The 9,304-nt window shown below is 55.5% G+C and overlaps 1 protein-coding gene across 11 annotated transcripts in view; it reads left to right on the plus strand.

The window, feature by feature from the left end:
* Nucleotides 1-209: 209 nt before the first annotated feature.
* Nucleotides 210-9,304, plus strand: part of RASSF2 (Ras association domain family member 2) — a 44,608-nt gene continuing 35,513 nt past the window's right edge. The window contains exons 1-3 of one of the 11 annotated variants that reach the window (XM_040638005.1): nucleotides 220-277; nucleotides 1,396-1,457; nucleotides 2,107-2,166. The gene's annotated coding sequence lies outside the window, so the exon portion shown is untranslated. Of the gene's footprint in view, nucleotides 294-376; nucleotides 513-1,089; nucleotides 1,458-2,106; nucleotides 2,167-9,304 lie in introns of those variants that run through there. The other 10 variants (XM_040638008.1, XM_040638006.1, XM_040638007.1 and 7 more) reach the window with 10 other exon arrangements.

A 9,304-nucleotide genomic window follows, 5' to 3' on the forward strand; every position in this document is an offset into this window, starting at 1 on the left:
CCCCCCCCCCCCCCCCCCCCCCCCCCCCCCCCCCCCCCAGCCCGGAAGAAGCGCTGGCAGCCGGAGCCCTGACTTGCAGGAGGGGAAGCAGGGGACGCGCAGCCCCAGCATTGTCTGGGAGGGAGGGGAGAAGCTCCGCCCCCCAGGAGGAGGGGAGGGGAGGACCGGGGAAAGGGAGAGAGGGCGGGAGACCAGGGGAGGAAGAAAGGCGAGGGAAGAGGGGCGGGGGAGAGATGGAGAGCTAGAGAAAGACGGGGAGAGAGGCCGATCGGACGCGGTAGGGAAGGATAAAGGCAAGGGGGCGGGAGAGAGGGCGGGAGGGGCGGAGGGGAGGCGAGGAGGGCGGGGCGCCCGACCCCCAATCGCGCGGCCGCCGCCTGCTCTGCCCGACTGAATTTGAGTCGGGCCCGCCGCTCGCTGACCCAGGCGGGGGCTGGAGCACCCCCCCCGCTCCGAGGCACCCCCACTTTCCAACTCCGCGGGTGATGCAGCAGGCTCAAGACGCAGGCAAGGTTCGGGGCGCGGGGCCCCGGGCGCGGGATGAGGGGCGCAAGGTGCCGGGCGCGGGCCGGTCCTCTCTCCCCTGCCTCCCTCCAGCCTCGCCGAAAGTTTTCCCGCGGTGTTCCCAGCCCGGTCCAGGTCAGCGCCTCAGTCCTCCCCTGCCCTGGTCTCCTCTCTGCTCCCGGGGCCGCTGGCGGTTCCCGGGCGTGCGGACCCCCCGGGGGCCGCGTAGGAGCCAGCCCCTGCGCGCCCAGCTTCTGGCAGGAGAAAGTTGCGGCTCCAAGCTCGTCTTCCCTCTGCGACCCCTGGGGGGCCTTCCTCCCCTCCGCGCCAAGGGCGGCGACAGGAAGGCGCCCCCGCCCCATCCCCGGGGTTCCCGGGACTCCCTGGCGAGCTGGGGCCGGGCAGCAGGTGCAGGGATGGGAGGCCCGGACAGCGCTGGGGAGTACCCGACCCCAGCCTGGTCCCCATCTTCTCTGCCCAACGGACGGTCCCCCAGAGGCGGGTTCCAGCACCCTGCGCGGAAGGGCGCAGGGGCGCGGGGGCCCTTGGTCCTCGTGGCACTTCCCTTTGCGGTCTCCCCGCCCGCCTTCCGAGCTAGTGCTGAGGTCGTTGGGGACCTCAGCTTTGCGTCCTCTCTCGCCTGAGGGGGGCAGGTTCCCTGGGCCACCCAGCCACTTCTGCATTTGGGGCGCCTGCTTTGCATTCAGCTCTTAAACTGGGCGAACCCTGGGGACAGCACGGAGCGGCGCGGTGGCCCGCCAGGGCGACGGAGGGCTCCATCTTACTGTGGGGCTCTCTGTGGGTCCCGGGCTGTTCCCAGCACCTCTGCCCCTCAGTGACAGCAGGAGCTGAGCGCCTCCGTTCTCAGGGCCGCAAGTACTTTATCCCCAGGTGTCCGGAAGCCGGGTTCTCCCAGAGGACAGAGGCCGTGACTCGTGCGGGCCGGGTTTATAGTAAGTACCTTAATGGGATGAATGAAAATGTGAACCAGTGAGCGGCCAAATAGCAATTAATCCCAGAGTGGAACTCTGTTCCTGCCACGGATCTTGACACAATGGGAGGAAAGAATTAGAAACAATGATGCTTTTAAACAGCTGGGATTCAGATCCAGGGGCCTTCTTTCCAGAGCATCTGGAAGAGGAATCTGCGGTTGGATTTTTTTTTTTTTAATTTATCAATCCACACTTATTTACTGGGAACTTTTTCTTTTTTTTTCTTTCTTTTTTTTAATTAATGATTTTTTATTATATTATGTTAGTCACCATACAGTACATCCCCGGTTTCCGAGGTAAAGTTCGATGATTCATTAGTTGCGTATAACACCCAGTGCACCATGCAATACGTGCCCTCCTTACTACCCATCACCAGCCTATCCCATTCCCCCACCCCCCTCCCCTCTGAGGCCCTCAGTTTGTTTCTCAGAGTCCATAGTCTCTCATGTTTCATTCCCTCTTCTGATTACCCCCCCTTTCTTTATCCCTTTCTTCCCCTACCGATCTTCCTAGTTCTTATGTTCCATAGATGAGAGAAATCATATGATAATTGTCTTTCTCTGCTTGACTTATTTCACTTAGCATTATTTACTGGGAACTTTTTCTGCAGGTGTTCTGAGGAATTCAAGAAACTTCTCATGGCTAAGATACATTGGGTTTTTTGAGAGAGGTGGGTTTTTTTCTGTTTTTCTGGGGGTTTTTGTTTTTTTGTTTTTTTAACTCGTGTCCAAATGCCGTGTCCCAGGGACTAAGCGTGGAGTCAGCCTGGGCGGTGCGCACTTGGGATCAGAGACCCTGGAGTGGGGTGGTGAGTGTGGGTACCAGCTGGGCTTTCTTCTCTGGACGCCGCCGTCTGGGAGCTGCTGTAGTCCCCGGGTCATGACAGGCTAAAAGAAGGACAGGGAGCCGGAGATGCTGCCCGCCTGGGCACCTGGGGGTGTGGGCTGGCACAGTCGGGGATTCTCCGTGCTGGGGAGGCTGGGCGGTGAGTCCTGCCCCTGCCTTCAGAAGACAGGAGAGCAGGGGTGGCATATTGGGAGACAGGATAATCTAGCTGGGGTGCAGCCGAGATGTACCCCAAGTGCCTTGCCCTCATTTTTGTGCTGTTGAAATCTAGTTAGAATGAGGGGCATCTTCAGGGAGCCTGGCTGAAAGGAGGCCAGGTGACCTGGGACCCCCAGGCATGTCCCCCTCCAGGGGAAGGTGGGGGGGGCGGGGAGAGGGGGTGCCCTCTGCACCCGACTGCGTGGACCAGGGCATGCTTACCTGTGCCTCGGGTGGCAGCATCCCCACCTTCGTGAGGGGCGTTCTCATCCTGTCCCTGGGGCTCCAGAGCCCCCCTCTCTGCATTTCTACACAGCTTCTGTTTGGGGCTGCGGGCCCTCTTTCGGTTGGTGTTCTCTTAGAGGTCCGTTAGCAGTGGTAGATGCCCTACACCTGTTTTCTGACCCTCGAGCCTTCCTCTTCTCAGCTGCACTGTCCTACCCGGGACCTTTCAGTCATCCACTGGTTTTGTTTTGATTTCTTGGTCTGTTTCCTGGAGCCCCGGAGCCAAGCTTCGTGTCTGCCTTCTGTGCGTGAGCTGCTTAGGAATGGCCAAGAGACTTGGCTGGAGAGGTGCCCAGGACCGCACATCCGGGCACCTCTGCTGGAGTGCCGATGGCTGTCCCACAGCACAAAAGAACGCTGGCCTGATTATTGCCTTCAGTCCTCCCTAGGATACTCGGGCCGCAAGTGTCCTCCCTGGGAGGGGGTTTACAGGCAGGGCCCCATTGCCAGAGAATCCTGCTGGGAGACCAGGAAAGGGACTGGGACTTGCCCATGTCTCCTTCTCTCCCCCAGGGCGAGAAACCGGGCAGGTCTCAGCAGTGTGCTCTGAGCAGAACAAGCCGTCCAGTCTCTGTCTTCAAGACAGAGCTGCTGAGAGCTGCTACCGCTGGGTTGCTAAAACTAGGGCAGCCGTGTCCTTCTGCCACCTCCGTTTCTCCCACCACTCCTTACAATAGGGTCCAGTGATTTACCCTAATGACACACTGTCCTATTTAGACACCTCCCTGCCTCTCCAGAAGAATTTTAAGTGAGTCCTTAAGGTGGGGTAAGCTCCTGCAGCCCTGTGATTGCTGGTTCCATTTCTTCGGCCGGCTTGTGGGTTCCCATGGAGGGTGTGTGTGTGTGACAATGGAGGGAGAGGGCAGGGCAGGAGGCACAGGGGAAGCAGGGCACCGTAAACAGGGACATCCTCCAGACTTGGCCAGCTGGGTGTCCAGAGGGTCATTTTTGATCATTCCTGGGATGACAGGCAGATCTGGAGCCTATAATCACCGGCTGATGCAGCTGCTTGGGATGACAGCTCGAGGCTGGAGGACTCCTGCCCACGCCAGCTGTGGCTGATTCAGAGAGGGGAACCTTATGCAGAAGACGAGGGCAGGGAAGGGCTCTTGGCTAATTCCCGTGGGATGAGCAAAGTGACTTCGGAGGGCTCTTCCTATTCAGCCCATTGATAAAACTTGGCAGAAAGGTACTTGCGCTGTCCTTGGACATCTCAACCCAAAGTGATTTGGCAAAGTAGGTTTTTTTCACCAGCATGGCACGTTCCCTGTAGTTGGCACTCCGTTAAGGGTTTGATTAACCGCTCCTTTCTAAGAGTAATGCCGAGAATTGGATTTGGAGTTTTCATGGCATTTTACCACTTCCGGCCGCACGATATTGGGCAATGTAGTAGATGCCGCCAGCATCCTTCCCCTGCGTGTTCCCTTGACCTCAACCAGTGACCCATGAGAGAAGGCGTATAAATACCCCAGCTCCCTCACTTCTCTGCTGGGGTGGCGTGGGGACACGTGCTATGCTGTCAGAGTTGCCTTGTAACTGGCTCCCTGCACGGGCTGCTGTCCTTTCCCTACTTCACTTTCCAGCCCCCTTCCATTTGCACTCGGATCCTTGTTTCAGGGTCAACTTCTGGGGAAAACCAACCTAGGATAAGCTTTAGGCTGCAGTGAAACAGTCATGTAAAGTCTCTGAGCCTCAGTTTCCCCAACTGTAAGATGGCAGTTACGACTCTCTCACGGTGATATTGTGATGTGCGTTCGGACGGGAGCCTGGCACACAGCAAACATTCAGGCACCCATGTGCTGCTCATAAGCTAGAAGGGGCCATGGTGGATTTGGGAGCGGGTATCATGATGGCCCGTGAATGGCCAGTTACGATGCTTTGGAGAGAGGCTATCCTTCGGCTAGGTGAGGAAACAGAGTACCCCTGCTCATGGCTGTCACATCCGGGCCGTGGCCCATGATAAAAGCTGAACAACTGACTGGGTGCCATGGGCCACCCTGGAGTTCTGCTGTGGTCCCTCCCGCTAGCAAAGGGGAATTCAGGAGATAGTGGCCCAGCCCCCTTCTGCCTTCCTAGTATGGCGGCTTCTCCTCATGACACAGGGCGGTGGGAGGGAGGGGCTGGTTTCGTATGGAAAGGAGAGTCCCTACTTTCCTGAACTGCTAGGCAATGCCACAGACACCCAAGTCAAAGCCAAGAAAAGTGCACGTGGCGAAAGGGACTTTTGTATGGCACAATTCAACATCCCTGCTGTGATTTTCCTCACAGAGCTCTGTTGACAGTCCTCCCGAGGGAGTCCCTGACTCAGCAATTGCACTGGTAGGAAATCTTATCCTAAGGATATAATTGGACAAGTGCAGAAAAATATGTGCACAGGGATGTCCCTTGCAGCATTCTTTGTAATAATAACAACCACCGAAATGGAGACTAAACCCCAACGAAAGCAAACGTGTTAATTATGGTCCAGGTATCCCTCGCTTTTCCCGGGTTGTTTGCCGCAGGCTGCTTGGTTTTTGTGAAAGACCTGCATTAGTACCTGTTTTGCTAACAGAAAGAAATCCGAAGAGGATTTTTGTTTGTTCGTTTGTTTTTAATATTTTATTTATTTATTTATCAGAGAGAGAGCACAAGCAGGGGGAGCAGCAGAGGGAGAGGGAGAAGCAGGCTCCCCGCTGAGCAGGGAGCCCAACTTGGGGCTCGATCCCAGGACCCTGAGATCATGACCTGAGCCGAAGGCAGACGCTTAACCAGCTGAGCCACCCAGGTGTCCCAGGATTTTTGTTTTTATGAAAAAAAGGCGAAAAGCAAAAATCGCATTCAGCGACTGTTTCGCAGGGAGCCCTTGGAGGGGCCGCACACGCCCCCAGCGCTGAGAGCCGCCCGGCCGAGCTCCTTCCCGGGGACCTACACTCCGTCTCAGCATCGAGCCGCCAGAGCTTTGAACTGTGTCTGTGGGCATCTGTGCTTTGTCTCGATTTATTTTGTGTATCCATTAGCAAGATGTGTCCCGAGGTATCAGGAAAGCCTAAGAGAGGTTATTTTTGGGTCTGGGAATGCTAACAAGTTTTCCCACATAAATTAATGGTAATTGATTCTTTGCTTTGGGCCCCTTTGGCTCACAAAAAGGTTCATAGGTGCGCCCTGCTTTTGGGTGGGGGGGGAAGACCTGTGTCTCTATGCATTGGAATACCACGGGGCTACAAAAAATATAGGGGAGCGATGTGCACCCATTACCGTGGAAAAGTATGATATTTCTCAAAAGCAGGTTACCAAACTGGGCTCTTTGTAAAATATATCCTCCCCCCCATTTTATATTTGTCTCTGGAACATAGTTCATAGTGATTGTCTCTGAGTGGTGAAATCTGAGGGGGGATACTGATCTTAGTCTTTTTTTAAGTTAAATATTTTTATTTTTTATTTTGAATTATGGTAAAATAGACATAATAGAAAATTTGTCCTTTTCATCATTTTTAAGTGCACAGTTCAGGGGCTGTCCCGTCTGTTGTAGCAGGATACCACAGACTGAGTGAGTTGAAAACTCCAGAGATGTCTTTCTCGAAGTTCTGGAGGCTGGAAGTACGAGGTCAGGGTGCCCACACAGGGGGGCGAGAGGCCCTCCTAGATCTCAGACTTCTCATTTTACCACCACGTGGCAGGAAGGATGGGGGAGCCCCGTGGGGTCTCTCAGAAGGGCACTAATCCCATTGGTGAGGGTGGCAACACCCCCGTGAAACATGCCCAAAGGCCCCACCTCCTAATGCCACCCCATTTTGGGTTAGGATTTCAACATAAGCATTTGGCGGGACACAAACATTCCGATGACAGCAGTGACATACCGTGAATTCCCAGTGTCCTACGACCATCACCAGTATCCATCTCCAGAACTCTTCCGTCATCCCAAAGACCCTGTCCCCATCACACATCAACTTCCCATTCCCAACCCCGGAACCCCTGGTAACCTCGATTCCACGTACCGTCTTTGTGAATTTGCCTGTTCCAGGAATCTCATAGAATTGGAATCGTTCAATAATTGTTCTTCTGTGGATCCTAATCTTTTTGCTTCTCCATATTGGTCAAAGAAATAGAAACGTTTGTTTTACTTAGGTCATAAGAAGGAAAGAAAGAGCCCTGCGATAGAGTCATGGTGTTTGGTCCCCGGTGGTTTCATTTCAGGCAGGGCCATGAGGTCCTGGCCATCCGACCCGCCCCTGCCATCCTCCCCTGGGGTGGGGGGCAGGCTCTGACCTTCCTGTCAGCCTGGTGGGGCAAAAGCAGGCGGCCAGGCACAGGCGAATGCAGCGCTCCCGGCCTCCGAGCCGACCACGGCATGGCTTGCTGGTTGCTGGCAGCTGGGCCCCAGGCCCCAGACGGCGGCTTCTGTGGTGGGTCTGAGTGCGAGCACTTGGGGTTCACCGTGCCTTGAACCTCAGAGCTGTCCTGCAGTGAGTGAGGTCCAAACCAGGTAGAGGTGGGTTGTTGGGACCATCTTTCTTGAAGGTTGAGAACGACAGCCTCGATTTTTCAATTTCGAGAGTCCTTTGTGTGTGTTCCAAATCCTGGGGCTCAACTCGGCCTGCTAAATGCCCAGCATGGCGGCTGTGGGTACGGCTGCGGAATGTTCTGTCTGCGGGCAGGGTGGCCCGGCTGGCGTGCAGGGAGGACGTTAGCTGGTGGGGTCCATGAGGCCCCAAGTGCTCCGGAGAGATGGGCGGTAGCCTTAGGTAGTCGGCGCCCTCTTCCTGAAGCTGCACACGGGATCTTAACAGTTCATCACACAAATGTTTGGGACAAGGATTGCTTTCTTGTGTCTGTGACAAGCTAATCGGGGACGTGGTGCAGTGGGGTGGGGAGCAGGGGAGATGGTGTGTACGCTTCAGCCTCGGGTCGACTCTGAGGTGAAAGGGGGTCGGGAAGCTTTGGGACCCAGAACTGGGAAACCAGGTCGTGTGGCTCTGTTCAGGTGCCACGGGAGTGGATCAAGTGGCTTTTCAATGGGACACCTTGTTCTGTGGGAAAAGCTTTGGGTTCCTTGGTAAGTGAGCTCCCAGAAGGGCCTGCTGGGCTCTCCAGCGAGTCAGTGAGTGGGTTTAGGTGTGGGAGGGACAGACCTGCCCACTGGACTCTGGAAGTTTCTTTACCTGGCTTTGCCTGTTTTCTCTGTCCAGTGGGAGGCTGCTCTTTTAATCCTAGACGGTTGGGGAAGTGTAAAGATTTTACAGAGACAGCCTTTGAAGCCCATTTTGAGGAGAAGTTCTGTGTTTCACGGTGCTGAGTTTTCTTTAGGTTTAGTCGGCTGGATGCAGGGCAGACAGAGGAGGGTATGAACGTGGTTGTGTGGAAAACTCCCCCTCAGCCTCCTGGAAATGCTCTGGAAACCCCCAGATGAGCGGTCATTCCTGGTACTAGGAAGGATCTGAGATTGCTGTGTGAGGGTGAATTTTTCCACACACAGAGTATTAAGGAGGTGAAAGGAGGGGGGATGTGAGATGCCCCCCAAGAGCTGCCCCAGGGGAGGGCTCCGCGCACACTGGATTCTTCCTCTGTTCTCCCTTCCTTATTGCTTCTGAAGTGCCAGGAACCTGCCCATCTTGGCTGGGGTGGGGGTGGGGGAAGTCCGCGATCCTGGCCCTTGGGTTTCCAGTCCTGGCTCCAGGTAGCAAAGAGCAGAAACCCCAAGATCTCTGCACACAGAGCTCAGGCTTAGCCTCTAGCACCAAAAAAGGAAGAGCCGCTGGGGTTCCCTGAGGAAGGGGAAGTGAGGTCAGAGATGAGTCTCGGAGAAATCACTCAGTAAACAGGAAGAGTGGCCAGAAAGAAACCTGTGCTTGTAGGAAATGGGGAGCTGGTGGCAGCCCCCCCTCACCTGCCCCGCTAGGTCAGCACATCCCCGAAAGGCTGAGAGACTCACCACAGACGGGGGGTGGGGGGGGTGGGGGGTGGGGGGGTGGGGGGGGTGGGCTCGAGGCTCAAAGACTGATCCCGGCCTCCCTGTGGGAGGGCAGTGCCAGAAATCCCCTAGTTATCGGGCTGGAGGAGAGCTTAATTTGCCCTTCCCAAGGCAGGACATGAAACTACCCTATAAAGTAGCCCTTGGTTTTGAGAGATGCAGGTCAAGGAATGCTTCGTCTTATTTGCCTTATTAGGGCCAGTGTTGCCTCGGCCAGCTTCCCACTCTTTCCCTCAGGCCACCTCAGCCATACAGAAGTTTGCATGTCGCTGAATCGTAGCCCAGGAGGGTTCATCTTGGCAGGGCCCCTCTGGTTGAAGGTGATGATGGCACTGCTTTAGGGAGGCAGGTGTGACCAAGGTCCTTCCTTGCTGGGTCTGTCAAATTGAACAGTGGCTTTCTAGGTCTCTGGTTCCTGTGAGCTACAGTCTAAATGCTACACACACACACACACACACACACACACACACACACACAGAGTTTTCTCTGTCTGGAGTTTTTACTTCCTTAATGCCCTTTTTTTTTTTTTTTT

The sequence above is a fragment of the Ursus maritimus genome, unplaced genomic scaffold (genome assembly GCF_017311325.1).
Source record: "Ursus maritimus isolate PB19 unplaced genomic scaffold, ASM1731132v1 scaffold_22, whole genome shotgun sequence".
Classification (NCBI taxonomy): Eukaryota; Metazoa; Chordata; class Mammalia; order Carnivora; family Ursidae; genus Ursus; species Ursus maritimus.